Source organism: Juglans regia, chromosome 3, assembly GCF_001411555.2.
Source record: "Juglans regia cultivar Chandler chromosome 3, Walnut 2.0, whole genome shotgun sequence".
NCBI classification, from domain to species: Eukaryota; Viridiplantae; Streptophyta; class Magnoliopsida; order Fagales; family Juglandaceae; genus Juglans; species Juglans regia.
In genome coordinates, this window is record NC_049903.1 from 24,865,293 (window position 1) to 24,883,837 (window position 18,545).

The window sequence follows — 18,545 nt, forward strand, 5'->3', positions numbered from 1 at the left end:
TTATGTTATTGAGTACTGAAATTTACTAAATTAATTACTATTTGGAAAACTGAAATTTTAAGAATAGATTATCTAAATTAAACTGAAGAAAAGAGCATTAAAATTAAGATTTTAAAGATAATAAGAATAGATCTAGAGCGTTTGATTTCACCTAGCAAATCACACAATTTATTATTCCTTGTTATAGGATTCCAATTATCCCAAGTTGATGATAAAATCCCTTAACTATTCAATATTTTCTCTCAAACAATGCTAAAAATATCTCTATTTAATAACTCTATATCTCTATGTGAATTTAACTAATTGGAGACTCATTGAGTTCTTTGGATTTTTCTTAAAAATCACACTAATTGCAGTAAAATATCTCTACTTTCGCTCAACTAATGGTACTTAATCCTAGAGATCTAATCACAAACCACCTCTCGCTCTTATTGCGATTCAATAGATCGAACAATAATTAGTTAGAAAATTGCAAGCATTAAGAACGAGAAATAAACACTTAATGATGGAAATATTGAATATAAAATAACTTAGAATATAAATTGTGTGTTCAATAATAGACTACATCAAAGCTCTAGAAAATAAAATTAGCTCATAATATGAAAAAATAAATAAAAATAAAACTACTATTCTTTGTTAGAGTTGGTTGATGAAGCATGCGGTTCTTACCTCTGCTCCCCAGATCCGCCTCCTTAAAAGAAACTTAAATAATAAACTCTGGAATATTTTACTTTAAAACTCAGACTCTCCTCCTTAATTCCTTGTTAATGATATGCTTATATATGGTAGAAAAGAAATCATAATCATTTCCATGATCCCCGCCTAAAAAACTCACCTAACTTTTAGTACTTTTATTGATGGCCTCTTACGTGCTCCACAAGTCAGAATTTAGAAATTCTTATGAGAGACAAAGGTGTATCCCTTTAAGATATATTTCCAACCCATTCAGAATCGCATCTATTGGATATGTGAGTAGAAAGTTATGATCAAAACACTCAGGCATGTCCATGTTGTCTCCTAGTGTATTCCGAACTTGGACTTCTTGTGGATTCCTTCTGTGATTTCTTTGTCTTTTTCTTGGTCAAAATTACTTTCAAACCGTTTGCTAATCGTTTCCCATGATGTCGTTTAAGTTGGTCTTTTAAGTTGATTAGTTAGACGAGTCACCCAATCTACAAGTCTTCTCTCCTAGGAGGTAAAATATTTCGCTTATCGCCTAACTCTTGTCGCCAATTCTAGTCACCGTTGAGTCTCCTCGCCTCTCTACAGATCTCATTATGTCTCATCAGTTTGCATCCGTAGTCTCTTTTTTTGTACCAAAATGCCCTCATTTCGTACTAAATCTTCTCATTCATTCAAATCCGAGAAAATAAAGAAAAAAATGTAGAAATAAAATAAAATCAATACTATTGAACGAAAACTGACACTTTTCATCAATAATAGAGTAATAAAAATTACATAAAATTCACACTTATCAAATACCCTCAAACTTAAGTTTTGCTCGCCTTCGAGCAAAGAGAAAGATAAAACAATTAAAACAAGCATTGGTTTGATTCATAAAATTTATTACCTCAAAATTGCCTTGAGTCTATAATTCAAATGACTCATTCAAGATCAATCAAGGCCAAAAGTTAATTCAAAACTCAATTTCATCGCATTATCCATCCTCACATCCATGCATACCTATCATTCTCGCTTCATCATTAGCTCTCCGGATAGTTTAATGCAAACAAGTAAATAAATAATGGATCTCTAAAAATTTCATAGGCTTATTTTTCAAATCACTCTCCACTAATGTATAACAGAAACGATCACAGGGATCAATACGTATTTATTAAACTTGTATTGTAAGGTTAGGGTGAGGGTTACAAAGAAAATGTAGGATTTAAAAAAAAAAAAAGAACTTAAGTTTTAACTCCAACAGAACAAATAAAGCATTCTCACTTCTAATATAAAAATCTTTTCTCAATCATTGTGAATCTCTCAACATAGATATTTTTATTGTACTTTCAAATATCTATCTCTTTATCCCTCTATTCGGCAGGTCAGACTTCTCTTTCTTTTCTTTTTTTTTTTTGGAAATATTGAAAATAAATCATACATTTTCGACTGCCTTTGTGAATGACTCTTGTCGGCCTTTTTTTGTCAGTCACATAGTAGACAAATTGACTTTTCACACTCAAAAACTTATGATTTTGATAATATAACTATAATTAACTTTACTTGTAGACCTTCTACCTCTCTTGTCTTTTATGCTCATGTGACTCTGTGTAAACTTAGTTCTCTTGAAAGGTAAGGAAATCAATGTTTAAACTCAAATAGGGCAGGAAATATGAAGTTTATAAGAAAAAAAAAGTATAATGCCAAAATATAATTCAATAAAGCTCAAAGGGGTGGTTAGAGATAACGATAATAAACCGGTAAGTTTGAAAGGCTAAATCGGTCCAAAGAATGCCTTAATCATTTCTCCAGTAATATTTTGTCTAGGATTTCGCCTCGAGTGTAAGCAAATAAGTTCTAGAGTAAGTTGAGACCATACAAATTCACATAAAATTTCTCTAGGTATGTAAACGATTAATGATCATTATAAGCATTCATTGAACATAGAGAAAATCAAATTAAGCAAGATGAAGTAAATAATTAACAACTAGACTTAAGCAATGAGAATTTTTCCTAAAAATTATAATCAATTTCAATCATATTCGTATCATCGGTTTTTTATTCATCAAACTATACTGGTTTTATTATTATTATTATTATTGAAATATATAAAATAATTTCTTTTCTCCCAAACTTAAATATCACATTGACCTCAATGAGAAAGAGGAAGAAAAACTAAAGAAGAGAATGAGAGAAGGTAAGAGATGCTCCCTTGATTTTTTTTCCTATTCTGCCAATTGAATATTTTCCTTGAAGGTGCAGTCATGTACTTCTTGGAGATTTCCTCGCCTATTCAGTCGTGCAAGATAAAAGCAAAAGAATAATATTAAGCAAAAATAAAACTTAAAAAAAAAAAAAAAAAAAACTTAGGTTGCCTCCCAAAAGCGCTTTATTCAAAATCTATAGCTAGACATTATCCTCTCATCACTTATCACTGGCAAGATCGACGAAACACTTTTTCGAGTTAAAGTCTCAATCCACGTAGGGTTTTAATCTCTGTCCATTTACTTTAAATGTCCCTTTTGTCTCGTGATGGACTTCAACCGCCCCATAGGAAAAGACACAGGTCACTACAAACTGTCCCGACCATCGAGAGCACAACTTTTCCAGGAAGAGTCGAAGTCTTAAGTTAAATAATAAAACTTTCTGTCTGACTTCGAATTCCCTTATCAGAATATGCTTATAATCTATTTTAGTTTTATCTTTGTTGATCTAAGCATTCTCATAAGCATCATTGCGGAACTCATCCATCTCGTTGATTTGCAATATTTTCTTCTCGCCAGCCGCTTGTAAATCAAAGTTTAGTATCCTCATAACCCAATAGGCTCTGTGTTTTAGCTCCACGGGTAGATGACAGACTTTTCCATAAATGAGCCGATAAGGCGACATCTCGATCGGTGTTTTGAATGTTGTCCAATAGGCCTATAGCGCGTCATCTAACCTTCTCGCCCAGTCTGCCCGAGAGATACTCACGATCTTCTCCAATAGGCGCTTTAGATCTTGACTAGACACCTTGACCTGGCCGCTTGTTTGAGGATAGTATGATGTCGCCACGTGATGGGTAACTCCATACTTAGTCAATAGTGCTTCAAATTGGTGATTGCAACAATGCTTCCCACCATCACTGATTATGGCCCTCGGAGTCCAAATCGGGAAAATATGTTCTTTCGCAGAAAATTTACTACGACCCTCGCATCATTGGTCGGCAAGGCGATCGCTTCCACCGATTTGGAGACATAATCTACAGCCACCAAAATAAATTTATTAGAATATGAGGATGGAAAAAGACCCATGAAATCTATACCCCAAACATCAAATAATTCAATTACTAAAATATTGTTTAAATGTATCTCACATTTCCTAGAAATGTTGCCAACCCTTTGACAATGATTGCATAAATTAACAAAATGAAAATTGTCTTGAAAAATAGTCGGCTAATAAAAGTCGCATTGTAAAATTTTTGCTGTCGTTTTTACTCCACTCGCTTCCAATGAGTGGCAGTGTTTGAGTATGCTCTCCATCTCCTCATCGGGCACAAATCTCCGGATTATCTGGTTCGTGCAATGCTGATATAGAAAATATTTCTCCCAAAAATAATATTTCAAGTTGGAGAAGAACTTATTCTTTTGTTGATATGTCATCTCGGCCAGTATAATTTTGGACACCAAATAATTTACCATGTCAGCCTACCATGAAATGATTTGTATAGCCATTAATTGCTCGTCTGGGAAGGTCTCATTAATAGGGAATTTCTCCTTGCCAATTGCCTCTTAAAGCTCAACATGAGATAAGTGGTTGGCCACTACATTCTCGGTACCTTTTTTATCTTTTATTTCCAAATCCAATTCTTGTAATAGCAAAATCCATATTAATAATCTTGGTTTGGCATCCCTATTCGAAAACAAATATTTAAGAACTAAGTGATCGGTATAGACGACCACCTTTGAACCTATCAAATAAGAACGAAAACATAACCGCTAATAATTCTTTTTCAGTGGTAGCATAATTAAGTTGAAATTCTGTTAATGTCCGACTTGCATAACAAATAATATGAAAAATTTTATCTTTTCTCTGCCCCAAAACAACCTCTATAGTATAAACGCTAGCATCACACATTAATTCAAAAGGTAAATTCCAATCAGGTGATACAATGATAGGTGCTGAAATTAATTTATTTTTCAATGTTTCAAAAGCATGCAAGCATTCATCAGAAAACTCAAACCGAGTATCTTTTATTAACAGATTGCAAAGAGATTTAGTAATTTGGGAAAAATCCTTGATAAATTGACAATAGAACTTGGCGTGACCCAAGAAACTTCTCACGCCCTTCACATTGGTCAGTGGTGGGAGTTTGTTAATAACTTCTATCTTTGCTCTGTCGACCTCAATTCCCTTGAAGGAAATGAGGTGGCCGAGCACTATTCCCTCATCAACCATGAAGTGTTGTTTTGCCCAATTTAAAACAAGATTTGTCTCCTTGCATCTCTGCAAAACCAAGGATAAATTGGATAAACAATTATCAAACGAGTGACCAAAAATCGAGAAGTTATCCATGAAGACTTCTAAAAATTTTTCTACCATGTCCGAGAATATGGACATCATGCATAGTGGAAAGTGGCTGGCGCATTGCAAAGACCAAAAGGTATGCACCTATATGCAAAAATGCCATAAGGACAGGTGAAAGTGGTCTTCTCTTGATCCTTAGGCACAATATCTATTTGATTGTAACCGAAATATCCATCTAGAAAACAATAGCAAGCGTAGCCGACAAGTCTTTCTAGCATTTGAGCAATAAGGGAAAATGGTCTTTTCGCATTGCATCATTCAGTCTTCGATTGTCTATGCATACTCGCCATCCCGTGACTGTCCTTGTCGGTATAAGTTTATTATTGTCATTCTTGATCACGGTGATCCCTTCTTTCTTTGGGATGACTTGCACTGGACTTACGCATGCACTATCTGAGATTGGATAAATGATCCCGACATCTAAAAGTTTCAATACCTTTTTATGTACCACTTCTTGCATCGATGGATTCAATCTCCTCTGGGATTGGATGATCAGTTTAAAATTATCTTCCATTAAAATCTTGTGCATGCAAATTGAAGGACTAATTCCTTTAATGTTCGAGATGGTCCAACCCAAGGCCATCTTGTGTTCCCGCAAGACTCTCAGCAATTTCTCTTCCTCTACATCACTCAAGGAACTGTTAATAATAACTGGAAAAGTAGAGTCTCGGCATAAGAAAATGCACCTTAAATTTGATGGAAGCGGTTTAAGTTCAAGCTTGAGTGGTTCCTTACTTGGAGATGTCGGCCGAGATAATTTAGCTCTTCCACTTTTAGTTTTATTGAAGGAGGAAAGGATGGTGTAGTTTCCAAATATCTTTCACAGTCCCTAATCTCTTCATCTTCGGATTCAATAGATGTAGAGTAAGTAAGACATACCTCAAGTGGTAGCTTTGGAAATTCAGCTCCATAAGTCTCGTCGGCCATGACCACGTCTGGGTCGCTTATTTGAAAACAAGAATATACCTCGAAAGAGAATTCCATAGATTTAAATACGTCAAAAGTAACCTGCTCCTCGCCAACCCTCAGAATGAGTTTCTCTTGCTGGACATCAATTAAGGCTTTTTCCTCCATATCAAAGGGACCTCCTCGTCCTCCTCCATATCAAAGGTCGGCCCAATATCAAAGGGATCTCTTTGTCCTCCTCCATATCAAGCACAATGAAGTAGGCCGGGAAGATGAACTTACCAACTTTCACCAGTACGACCTCAATGAGTCATCTCGAGTATTTAATAAATCTGTCTGCCAACTATAGAGATATAGTGGTCGGCTTTACTTCTCCAAGACCTAGTTTCCTTAAAACAGATAGAGATATTAGATTAAGACTGTGTTTGGATGACCAAGTATCCTCAACACTTTCCAAATATTTTCGTACTTTTGAAAATACTTCACATACCAAACAACTTAAAATACTCTCAATGGGGCCCACAAACTCACTTCAATCTCTACTCATAACTATTCATAAACATTCTATAATACTTATCACTATTATATATAAATAAAATCACTATAATACTTATCACTATTAAATATAAAAAAAAAATCGTTATAATATATAAATAAAAAAAATCACTATAATATATAAATAAAAAATAAAATCACTATAATATATAAAAAAAAAATAAAATCACTATAATATATAAGTAAAAAATAAAATCACTATAATATTTATCACTATTAAATATAAATAAAAAATCATTATAATATATAAATAATAAAAAATCACTATAATATATAAATAAAAAATAAAATCACTATAATATATAAATAAAAAATAAAATTACTATAATATATAAATAAAAAATAAAATCACTATAATATATAAATTAAAAATAAAATCACTATAATATATAAATAAAAAATAAAATCACTATAATATATAAATAAAAAATATTTATCACTATTATATATAAATAAAAAATAAAATCACTATAATATATAAATAAAAAATAAAATCACTATAATATATAAATAAAAATTATTTATAACTATTATATATAAATAAAAAATAAAATCGCTATAATATATAAATAAAAAATAAAATCACTATAATATAGAAATAAAAAATAAAATCACTATAATATATAAATAAAAAATAAAATCACTATAATATTTATCACTATTAAATATAAAAAAAAATCGTTATAATATTTAAACAAATAAAAATCACTATAATATATAAATAAAAAATATTTATCACTATTATATATAAATAAAAAATAAAATCGCTATAATATATAAATAAAAAATAAAATCATTATAATATTTATGGGATCCACACATTTTTCAACTACCTACTTAAAAGTCAACAACTCAACATACTTCACACATCCAAACAACTCAAAATACTCTCAATGGGACACACAAACTCACTCCAATCTCTACTCATAACTATTCACAAACATTCTCAACACTTCTCAACACTTTTCAACACCCAAACGTACCATAATACTTGCCCCTAAGTCGCATAAAACTTTATCAAAATGTGAATTTCTTATAGTGCAAGGGATGGTGAAACTCCTCGAATCTTTCAACTTAGGCAACAACTTATTATGTAAAATTACATTACTCTCCTCGGTCAGCATTACAGTCTCATGCACTTCCAACTTTCGCTTGTTTGATAATATATCTTTAAAAAATCTTGCATATATAGGCATTTGCTCTAAAGCTTCAATGAGAGGAATACTGATATGCAGTTGCTTAAATATACTCAAAAATTTTAGAGAATTGATTATCAATCTTATTTTTTTTAATCTTTGCGAAAAATGAATTAGTGGATCATAAATTGAAGGAGAATAAGTTCTAGATATAAACTCCCTAGATTTCTTTGGTTTTGCAGCCCCTTTATTCTTCTTAGTCTTCTCAGCTTGCTGATTGGCCATATCATGCTCTTCTTCTTTCACCTCAGACTCGGCTTCCTTAATCTTAGACTCCACATTTTCTGCAGCTTCTGCATCTCGTTCAGTATTTACTATTTGTGGCTGGTCATATGTCTGACCACTTCTCAATGTTATAGCTTTGATATGTTCTTTCATATTGGTCACAGTGTTGCTTAGCAAAGTCCCTAATGTCCTCTGGGTAAGCATGTTTAAGAGCTGACCGACTTGAGCATCAAGATTGTGGATTGAAGCCAAGTCGTTTTGGATCACCATATGAGTCTTTTGCATGTGCTGCATAAACATATCTGCAAGTGTTGGTTTCTTCTCTTACTGTGGAAACTGTTGGGGTGATCTAGCCAGCGCTTGATTATTGCTTCATGAAAAGTTAGGGTGATTTCTTCATCCGGGATTGAATGTGTTTGAATAAGGATTGTTTTGACGTTGGAAATTCGACACGTAATGGGCTTGTTCATAACTTGGTCGGGCAAAAGATTCCCCACTTGGCAATCTACACTGTATGATTTCCTGCACAATGATCACAAACAACATTAGTTTGAATAGCATTAACGTTCATCTTACCTAATTATTGTGATAGATTTGCCATCTGCGCCACCAATGTGGTAATAGAATCAAGTTCAAAAACTCTATCTGTCTTTCTTGGCATTACTTGCTCCAAAGGCCATTGATAGTTGTTGGATGTCAATTCTTCCAGAAGTTCATATGCGACTTCATGGGTTTTACTCATTAATGCTCCTCCCATGGCATCATCAACCATAGATTGTTTTGTGGATCCCAAACCATTGTAAAATGTTTGTACTTGAAGCCAGGCTGGGAGGTCGTGATGTGGACACTTGTATCTCTCCCATGCCTCATATAATGATTCACCCTCAATTTGGGTGAAGGTAGTAATATCATTCCTTAACTTCGCTGTATTAGTCGGAGGGAAATATTTTGCTAAGAATTTTTGTGCTAACTCCTCCCAGGTGGTGATGATGCAGGGTGGCAAAGAGTTCAACCAAGTTTTTGCTTTTTCTCTAAGAGCATTCTCTTTGGTTTGGGCAAATGTATCTTTAAAATTTAGCCAATATCACACTTTTTTACATTTGCCTATTCCATTTAAATTCAATCTCCATATTGGATTAGCCATTCACATTCTATATAATACTAAAATATTATTATTTTAATAATTAATTAATTAAATTTATTTTTATCACATTTTATAGTTCTACCAATTAAATGTTAATAATAATTATATTCTAGTTAAATTAATATTGAAAAAATTATTATTAAATGTTAATAATAATTATATTCTAGTTAAATTAATATTAAAAAAAATTATTATTAACTGTTAATAATAATTATATTCTAGTTAAATTAATATTAAAAAAAGTTTTATTAAATGTTAATAATAATTATATTCTAGTTAAATTAATATTAAAAAAGTATTATTAAATGTTAATAATAATTATATTCTAATTAAATTATTATTAAAAAAAGTTTTATTAAATGTTAATAATAATTATATTTTAATTAAATTAATATCAAAAAAGTTTTATTAAATATTAATAATAATTATATTCTAATTAAATTAATATTAAAAAATTCTTATTAAATGTTAATAATAATTATATTCTAAACGTTAAATGTTAATTATATTCTAATTAATTTAATTTGTTTGCTTCGAGTGAGAAATTAGTATTTTAATGTTTGGTGAATCAATTTTGATTTTTCATATTTGGCCAATCACTGTAGCAGAAATCTAAATTATTTTGGAGATGCTCAATCCAATGTGGGGTCTTTTTGACACAAGTTATTTAAATTTTAGACATTCTTCAATTTTGGACAATCCAATGAGAATGCTCTAAGTGAGAAAGGAAAAAAATCTCAATTGAATTGCATCATCTGTCACTCCGTTATGTTTAAAAGTATTACAAATTTCTAGGAAATTTGCAATATGGACATTAGGATCCTTTTGTGACAGCCCCCCAAACTAGACGGTTTGTTGAATCATTTAAATGATGGTTGGCTTGATCTCGAAGTTATTGGCTTGTATAGCTGGCCGCCTTATACTAGATGTCACCCCATTGACAGAGGGCATAGCATAGTCTCTTAATGCCTTGTGCGGTGACCTCTTTCTTATCCTCTTTATTAATCCGACGTAAGGTTCTTTCAATCTTGGGATCGAAAAGTGTATACTTTAATGATTTAGATTGGAGCATGCACTTCTGATTCTTGAAAAGAAAAACCAAATTGAGATCTAATTTAAACCAATTTTTTTAAGAATAAAATCTAAAATAGTAAAAATCTAACTAGTATCAATATTAATAACAAATAGCTAATCTGGCAACGACGCCAAAAACTTGATCACATAAAAATATCTGTAAGTGCACAGAATCGTAACAAGTAGTAAAGTGTTTTAAAGAAAATAGATGTCAAACCCACAAAGATTAATTATACTATTGAGTATTGAAATTTACTAAATTAATTACTATTTAGAAAACCAAAATTTTAAGAATAGATTATCTAAATTAAACTGAAGAAAAGAGTAGTAAAAATAAGATTTTAAAGATAATAAGAATAGATCTAGAGCGTTTAATTTCACCTAGCAAATCCCACACAATTTATTATTCCTTGTTATAGGATTCTAATTATCTCAAATTGATGATAAAAATCCCTTAATTATTAAATATTCTCTCTCGAACAATACTAAAAATATCTCTAACTAATAACTCCATATTTCTATGTGAATTTAACTAATTGGAGACTCATTGAGTTCTTTGGATTTTTCTTGAAAATCACATTAATTGCTATAAAGTATCTCTACTTTCGCTCAATTAATGGTGCTTAATCCTAGAGTTTTAATCACAACTCAAAGTTGTAGCCCTTTAAAATCCATCCAGGATCGCATCCATCGGATATGTGAGTAGAAAGTTATGATCGAAACACTCAAGCATGTCCAGGTAGTCTCCTAGTATATTCCAAAGTTGGACTTCTTGTGGATTCCTTATGTGATTTCTTTATCTTTTTCTTGATCAAAACTACTTTCAAACCCTTTGCTAATTGTTTTCCTAGACATCGTTTAAGTTGGTTTTTTAAGTTGGTCGATTAGACTGGTCGCCCAATCTAACCCCCGAGAGCCTTGTTGCCAAGTCTTCTCGTCCAGGAGGTAAAATATCTTGCTTATCGCCTAACTCTTGTCGCCAATTATGCTTGCCATTGAGTCTCCACGCCTAAATCTTCTCGGCTCTATTCGGATCTCATTGCCTCTCGTCAGTTTGGATCCGTAGTCTTGTCTTTTGTACTAAAATGCCCTCATTTTGCACTAAATCTTTCCATTCTTTCAAATCCTCGAAAATAAAGAAAAATATGTAGAAATAAAATAAAATCAATAGTACTGAAGGAAAATTGATACTTTTCATAAATAAAAGAGTAATAAAAATTACATAAAAATCACACTTATCACTTAGTTATGCCTTTTTGATTAACAAATGCCTCGGCAGTGTTTATGGAACTGATGAATCGGATTTTTAGGTAATACTTAGACAGTTTCGTAGTGGTGTTTATAGATAACATACTGATCTATTCCCATAATGATGAGAAACATAAGAAGCACCTAAGGATTGTGTTGGAGACATTGCAAGAGCATCAACAATATGCCAAACTTAGCAAGTGTGAGTTCTGGCTCCGAGAAGTGAAATTTTTAGGACACGTCATTTTCAATAAAGGAGTGGCAGTAGACCCCGCTAAGATTGACATTGTAACTTAGTGACAAAGGCCAACTAGTGCCTATGATGTACGTAGTTTCATTGTACTAGCAGGATACTACTGAAGGTTTGTGGAAGGGTTTTCTAAACTTTCTAACCCTTTGACGATGCTTACAAGGAAGAATGTGAGAAGAGTTTTCAAGAGCTGAAGAAGAGACTAACCTCAACACCTATGTTGGCTTTACCTGAACTCCACAAGCCTTATGTAGTCTACAATGACACCTCTAAGATGAGATTAGGGTGTGTACTAATGCAAGAAGCAAGAGTCGTCGCTTATGTCTTGTGACAACTCAAGGACCAGGAACAGAATTGCCCTACCCATGATTTGGAGTTAGCTACCGTAGTTCTCATACTAAAGATTTGGAGACATTATCTGTACGGAGAGAAATGTGAAGTATATACGGACCACAAAAGCCTCAAATACTTGTTTAGTTAGAAAAATCTAAATATGAGGCAGCAAAGATGGGCTGAAACCATTAGTGATTACTAGTGTGAGATTAAGTATCATCCTGGCAAGGCCAATATTGTGGCTAACGCTCTTAGCCGTAAGGATCAGACCAACTTGCCATCCACATTAGCTAAGTTGAGGAGTTTGTTCATTCAAGATCCACTAGAAGTAGTGCAAGAGATTATACCCGTGACTGAAGAAGAAATTTTGGAAGGTCAATGTAAGGACGACAAATTAGAAAAGCTCCGACAGAGGATTTTGAAATTCGAAGGACCGCAACATTTCACCATTGGGAAGAATGAGATGATGTATTATAAGGAGAGGAAAGTGATTCCTAACATCGATGATCTGAAGGAGAAGATCCTAGGGGAAGCACATTGCACCCTTTACACAGCACATCCCGATAGTACAAAAATGTATAAGGATTTGAAAGGTAAGTTTTGGTGGGATGAAATTAAGAAACAAGTAGCTGAATTAGTGGCAAAATGCTCTGTCTGCCAATTAGTGAAAGTTGAACATCGAAGACTGGCAGGCGAATTACAACCACTGGCTATCCCTGAGTGGAAATGAGAAGACGTGTCAATGGACTTCGTAATAGGGTCGTCAGGTAAGAATTTTATATGGATCATAGTCGATAGATTGACAAAGAGTGCGCATTTTTTGCCCATAGCGAATATAGATTCTATGGACAAGCTCTCTTGAATTTATGTTAAGGAAATTTTCCGATTCCATGGAGTACCTAAGACCATAGTGTTGGACTGAGACACCCATTTTACTTCACGCTTTTGGCAAAGTTTACAAAAGATGTTGGGCACTCGTTTGAGATTTAACAGTGCATATCATCCACAGACTGATGGACAAACTGAGCGTATGATCCAAACTTTGAAAGACACGCTGCGAGCATGCATATTGGAACTAAGTAGTGATTGGGAAAGTCACCTACTGCTAGTGGAGTTTGCCAACAGCAATAGTTTTCAGGCCACCATACAGATGTCACCCTACGAGGGATTATATGGAAGGAAGTGTAGATCCCGGCTGTATTGGGACAAAGTCAGAGAAAAAAAGATATTAGGACCGAAATATTTATAAGAAGTCCGGAAGCAAGTAACCATGATCCAAGAAGAATGAAGGTAGCTCAGAATCGGCATAAGAGCTATGTCAACAATCGACGAAGGAATCTGGAATATGCAGTAGGAGATTGGGTATACATCAAGGTATCATCCATGAAAGGAGTCATACAATTTGGTAGAAAGGGAAAGTTGAATCCCTGATACGTAAGACCCTATGAAATAAAGGAAAGAGTTGGTCCAGTAGCCTACAGATTAGATTTGCCAGCGGAGATGCAGGGAATATATAATGTATTTCACGTTTCAACCTTAAAGAAGAGTTTCGGAGAAAGACGACCAATGGTAATGGAGCCTGACAATATTCGGCTTCAACCAAATTTGTCATACGAAAAATGGTCAGTCCAAATTATAGATTACAAGGAACAAGAGTTAAGGAACCAGAAGATACCTTAAGTGAAAGTGCTCTAGAATAACCCAGATTTTCAAGAAGCAACCTGGGAACGGGAGGATTCACTGACGAATAAATACCCTCATTTATTTATATCTTAGAATCCGAAAACTTTTGATGTATGCATGAATTTGTTTGAAATATATGACTGTTTATGTTGGTGTGAAATCTTATTTGTTCGTTGATTGTTAGTCTAAGCATGGTATCCCTGTGTGCACCTACCATACCCTTGAAACAGAGAATGGCACGATCTTGGAAGACCCTACGTATGTCTATGTCTTCAGTGGCACAATTGAGAGAACGTTGAGAACACCGTCACATAAATCACCTCAGGAGAAGGCAGTAGATGATGGCAGCTCAATTAAGACAGATGGAAAAGTTTAATCATCATCAAGGAAATATTTATCTTCAACAAGCATTACCACATGAAGAATGGCAACCTTGGTGCAGCTAGAAGGAAATGGAAAGAGCATATCTATGCAGTTTTAATCCAGAAGCATAATCGAGTCGCGTAGCGAAATAATGCGTGAATAAGTTTATGCCTTGTGAGACCTTGGATACGTCTACAGATCATATTCCTTTTTACGAGGAAGGCCATCCTATCGAGGATACAGAGCTCGAGATAGAGCATAAATTGAATGAGATGCTGGTGAACATGTATTTCGACTATGATCTGGATGCTATAATGTACTTTTCGCAAGATTCAATAACAGAAGAGGCAGATGAGGTATCGCCATCCTCATCCTCATTGTTAAAGTCTATGACTACAATTAGAAGAGGTAGTAACCCCAATATTTCTTACTACGAATGTTTTGGTTGATGGTTACAGTGTCGATTTCGAAGACAAAATCTTTTTCTAAGGAGGGGAGGAAACCTAAGCCCATGACCCAAAACCTTGTCACTAGTGCCATATGTCAAACATGTGAAGCACTAGGTATCTAGTCCTGATAGTGGGCTAAAGGAGGGAGAGAGAGAAATGTTGGGAAGCCAAGGGATGACTTGCACTCCTACACCATGCCATTTGGCACATGTTTGAGTTCCAAGATTGATATCTATGGGTAGTGGCGCCTAGGGAAGACAAAAATAATATTTTGCATAAGGAAACCAAAGGGACAAGAAGGGATTTCGGTTTTTTTTTTTTCCAAGGCCACACGCACACTCTATTATTTTCTTCAGAAATTGCCACTTGTCCATGCAAAGAGCTTCTAAAAGAAAGGGGAAGAGACTTTTGCACAAAAAGACTAACCTACCCCCACTATTTCGGCCACTACACTCACAAGCACACACACACACATGCCACTTGTCACTTTAGGCTACAAAAGGGACCAATGGTAAGTGATGAGTCACCTAGTATATTATGTGCTTGAAGTTTGGTATATGTTTAAGTGATGATTCTTCATGTTTTTGTGCCTATGTGTTTCGGCCTAAGCAAGTTGTCATGATTTCATGTATGTGTTTTGTTGTCTCATGTATTCTATGTTATTGTGGCATGTTTTGAACATATTACGTTTGATTATTTTATGCACCACATCTCATGTGTCATATGTCAAATACAAGAATGTATAAGTCTTAAGTCTCATGTCACATGCATTTGGGAGACATGGTTTCAAAGAAAAGTGTTTTCAACGGAAAGAGTCTAAATGTTTTATCATGACCCCAAGTGCTAGGGTGGGAGAATGTCCTAGTGGAACTCCTATGTCCACTTTGGAGTGCTTAAGAATGGAGTGATAACCCTTGGGTTGACAAAGAACCGTTGATGAGTCTTGAATGGACTTTTTTTTAAAGAATTTCAAAGCGAGAAAGTGCCTAAGGCTATTGGGTAAATAAGGCATGTAACCCAACGAAATACTATCGAGTTAATATGAAATGACTCTGTTTATGACGTATTCATCAGGTGCACAGACCGTTGATGATGCGGTAACTAGTAGGAACACGCGGTGCAAAAGGGAACCGTGTTTAGTCCACCCTCTGAACAAGAACAAGAGCTCATCTGTTATGGATCACTTGATAAAAGTCTCGTGATATGATAAGGATCACTTGTTGTAAATCTTGTGATATGTTCTAATAAGACAAGTTTTGATTAAGATCAATGTGAAAAAGAAAGTCAAAGATGTTTTTTGAAAAATGTCAATGTCTCTATTACAAGTCTTTGAAAATGGTTAAGCGCATAAGTAAAGTTTTGGTCAAGTCATATGTCAAGTACATGTCTATGCATGCATTTCATGATATACCTCTTGTATGCTTGCGTTAACTATTGTATGTTGCATGTTTACTTGCTGGGATTTCTCAAAATCTCACAGTGCTAGTTTCCAGTACCATTCCCCAACCGAAATGGTAGAAGTTGATACAGGTACCCCTAGTACAACAAAATCATGAATTTGGATGGTTTAAGGATAGAGGATCAGTTCACCATAAGAGCTTGTCATGACTTCACTGCAGCCGCTTTAGGTTATGCGATTCCACTTCTTTAAGAAATACTAGGTAGTCTTACCGTCTCTGAATTCGACACTTTGCTCACCAACCTAATAAGGAAGTTGAACTTTTCTAGGAATTTGGATCTAGTGACCAGTTTACTCAAGGAGGCTAGCAAGGCCTTTGTCGAGGGGAAAGAGTTAGCAAGGGATACGGGGCTTTTGGCACCAAAGCTCCGGAAGTTGCATGGAGTCTTTTTGGTTTTGACCCCAAATGGATCCCTAGTATTGGAAAGGTTAAAAAGTGAGAATTTAGGAAAGTTTTTGTGGCCTCATTTCTTTTGAGAAGGTCCCATGTTTTGAGAGATTAAGAATACTCTATGCTTTTTGGAAACTATATATAATGATGTATTTTTGGGAAAAACAATGTTGGGTATTTTGTTTAGTAACGGTACCATGTGCTTTGCAATTGTTTATTGCATTGCTTAAATTATTTGACTTCTTTTATTCCATTGCGATTTTATTGCATATTGCTAGTGTACTTAGGTGCATTGCATATTATCTGTTATGTACGAGGGGGGATATGTAGCCATGCGTTACACGCCCCACACTCACCAAGGAACCCACCTCAAGCCACTTGTCATTTTGAAGAATCCCAAGAGATCCACATAGGGAAGTGATGCATGGGAAGACTAAATGGTTGATGTTTCCTAAGGATTACATGAGGAACACCAAGAGACATTTGGATTTCTAAGCCACACGCCCATCCAAGGGCATTTTTAGCCCACTATGCCATTTGTCACTCACTTGTTAGTGAAAGAAAGGTTCTAGAAGATTTGCCTTAGGGAAATGGAAAAGGCATCACACGAAATTACACTTCTAACCCTAGCTTTTTGGCTACTTGCACCCAACCACTACCCTCACTTGCCATTTGTCATCCTTTGGACATTCTAGAAGGCTTGACATAAGGAAGAGACACCTAGGGAACACGTAAAAAGGGAGAGGAAAAGATCTTACATGGGGAAAGGAGAGAAGGGGGCGGAACTTAGGAGAAGCTCCACACACCAATGCCATTTGGCATGCATGCACACACTCCTTCTTGGGAAGAAGAAGGGGCTCCGAGTCGTTTTACTTTTTTGCACAGGAGGTTCTTTGAACCTGGATGTTTTGGAGAGGGGCAAGAGAGACTTTTGAGCTAACCTAGCGCAAGACACACACCACTTTCAAAGGTGACTTTTGCACTTTCCAAAGCCACCCAATAATGTGGATTTCGGCCAAAGAGGAAGAAGGCCATGCCACTTGGCCAACATGAAATGGCCCTTGATCAACCAATTGGATTCATGAGGAGAAGGTTATAAAAAGGCCATAAGCTACATGCCCATGCCTTTTCCTTCTTGCCATTTTTTTCTCTACACTCTACTCCTCTACACAACACATAGTGGATTTTCTAACACTTTCCTTCCTACTAAATGATAACCATACACTCTCCACTCACAAGGAAGGCCATGGCATGGCTCTAAGCTAAGAAAGGAACCTCACAGTGAGACTCATATTTCTATCATTCTTTCTCACACACATGCCTATACCATGAGATGAAAATATCGAGTGAGATGATCATCTAGAACACACACGCACTCACACGAAGGGTTATTTCTTCCTTGAAATAACCTAGGGTTTTCCAAGGGGGAGACCGAAATGATTGAGGACTCACATCCTCAAACCATTCACCATGACACTACTCACATGTTCATCCATGTGTTCTAAGCTATTGAACCGAATGCTTGAAGCTTCACTTCGAGCAAACAACCAACCCTAGCAATTCCATAACATGCACACACACGGATTAGGGATAGACCCTTGTTCTAACAAGTTGTATCAATCTCTTACAACTTACTAGTGAATATTCGAAGGATTTTGTAAGTAAACCCTCAACCTATTTTCGGTTAACGTATGTATATACTTGTATGAATCTTTCACCTTGTTTGGTATTGTGTATGTTTGTTATTTCGTAATTTTGTGAACAAATATATTGTTGTGATATGTATAAGGAAATGCCATGATTATATGTTTTGGTTTGCATGATGATATGCCATGATTTGAAGTGATTTAGGGTTTCGGCTAGAGATTAGGGTTTCGGCTTGTGTGATGATTTGCCATGTTTTCATGTTTCATATTATGTGATTATCTTTTTCATGATCTATAGTCTATTGTAGTTCAGATTTGGTCCATGATTAAAATAAATTTCACATGCTAATAAACCCTATAAGTTTTGGCCAAGCATGTTTGTGTATGTCTAGATTAA

At 34.7% G+C, this 18,545-nt stretch overlaps 1 pseudogene; it reads left to right on the top strand.

The window, feature by feature from the left end:
- Positions 1–8,938: 8,938 nt before the first annotated feature.
- LOC118348107 lies at positions 8,939–9,030 on the top strand (annotated as a pseudogene).
- The last annotated feature ends 9,515 nt before the right edge of the window (positions 9,031–18,545 follow it).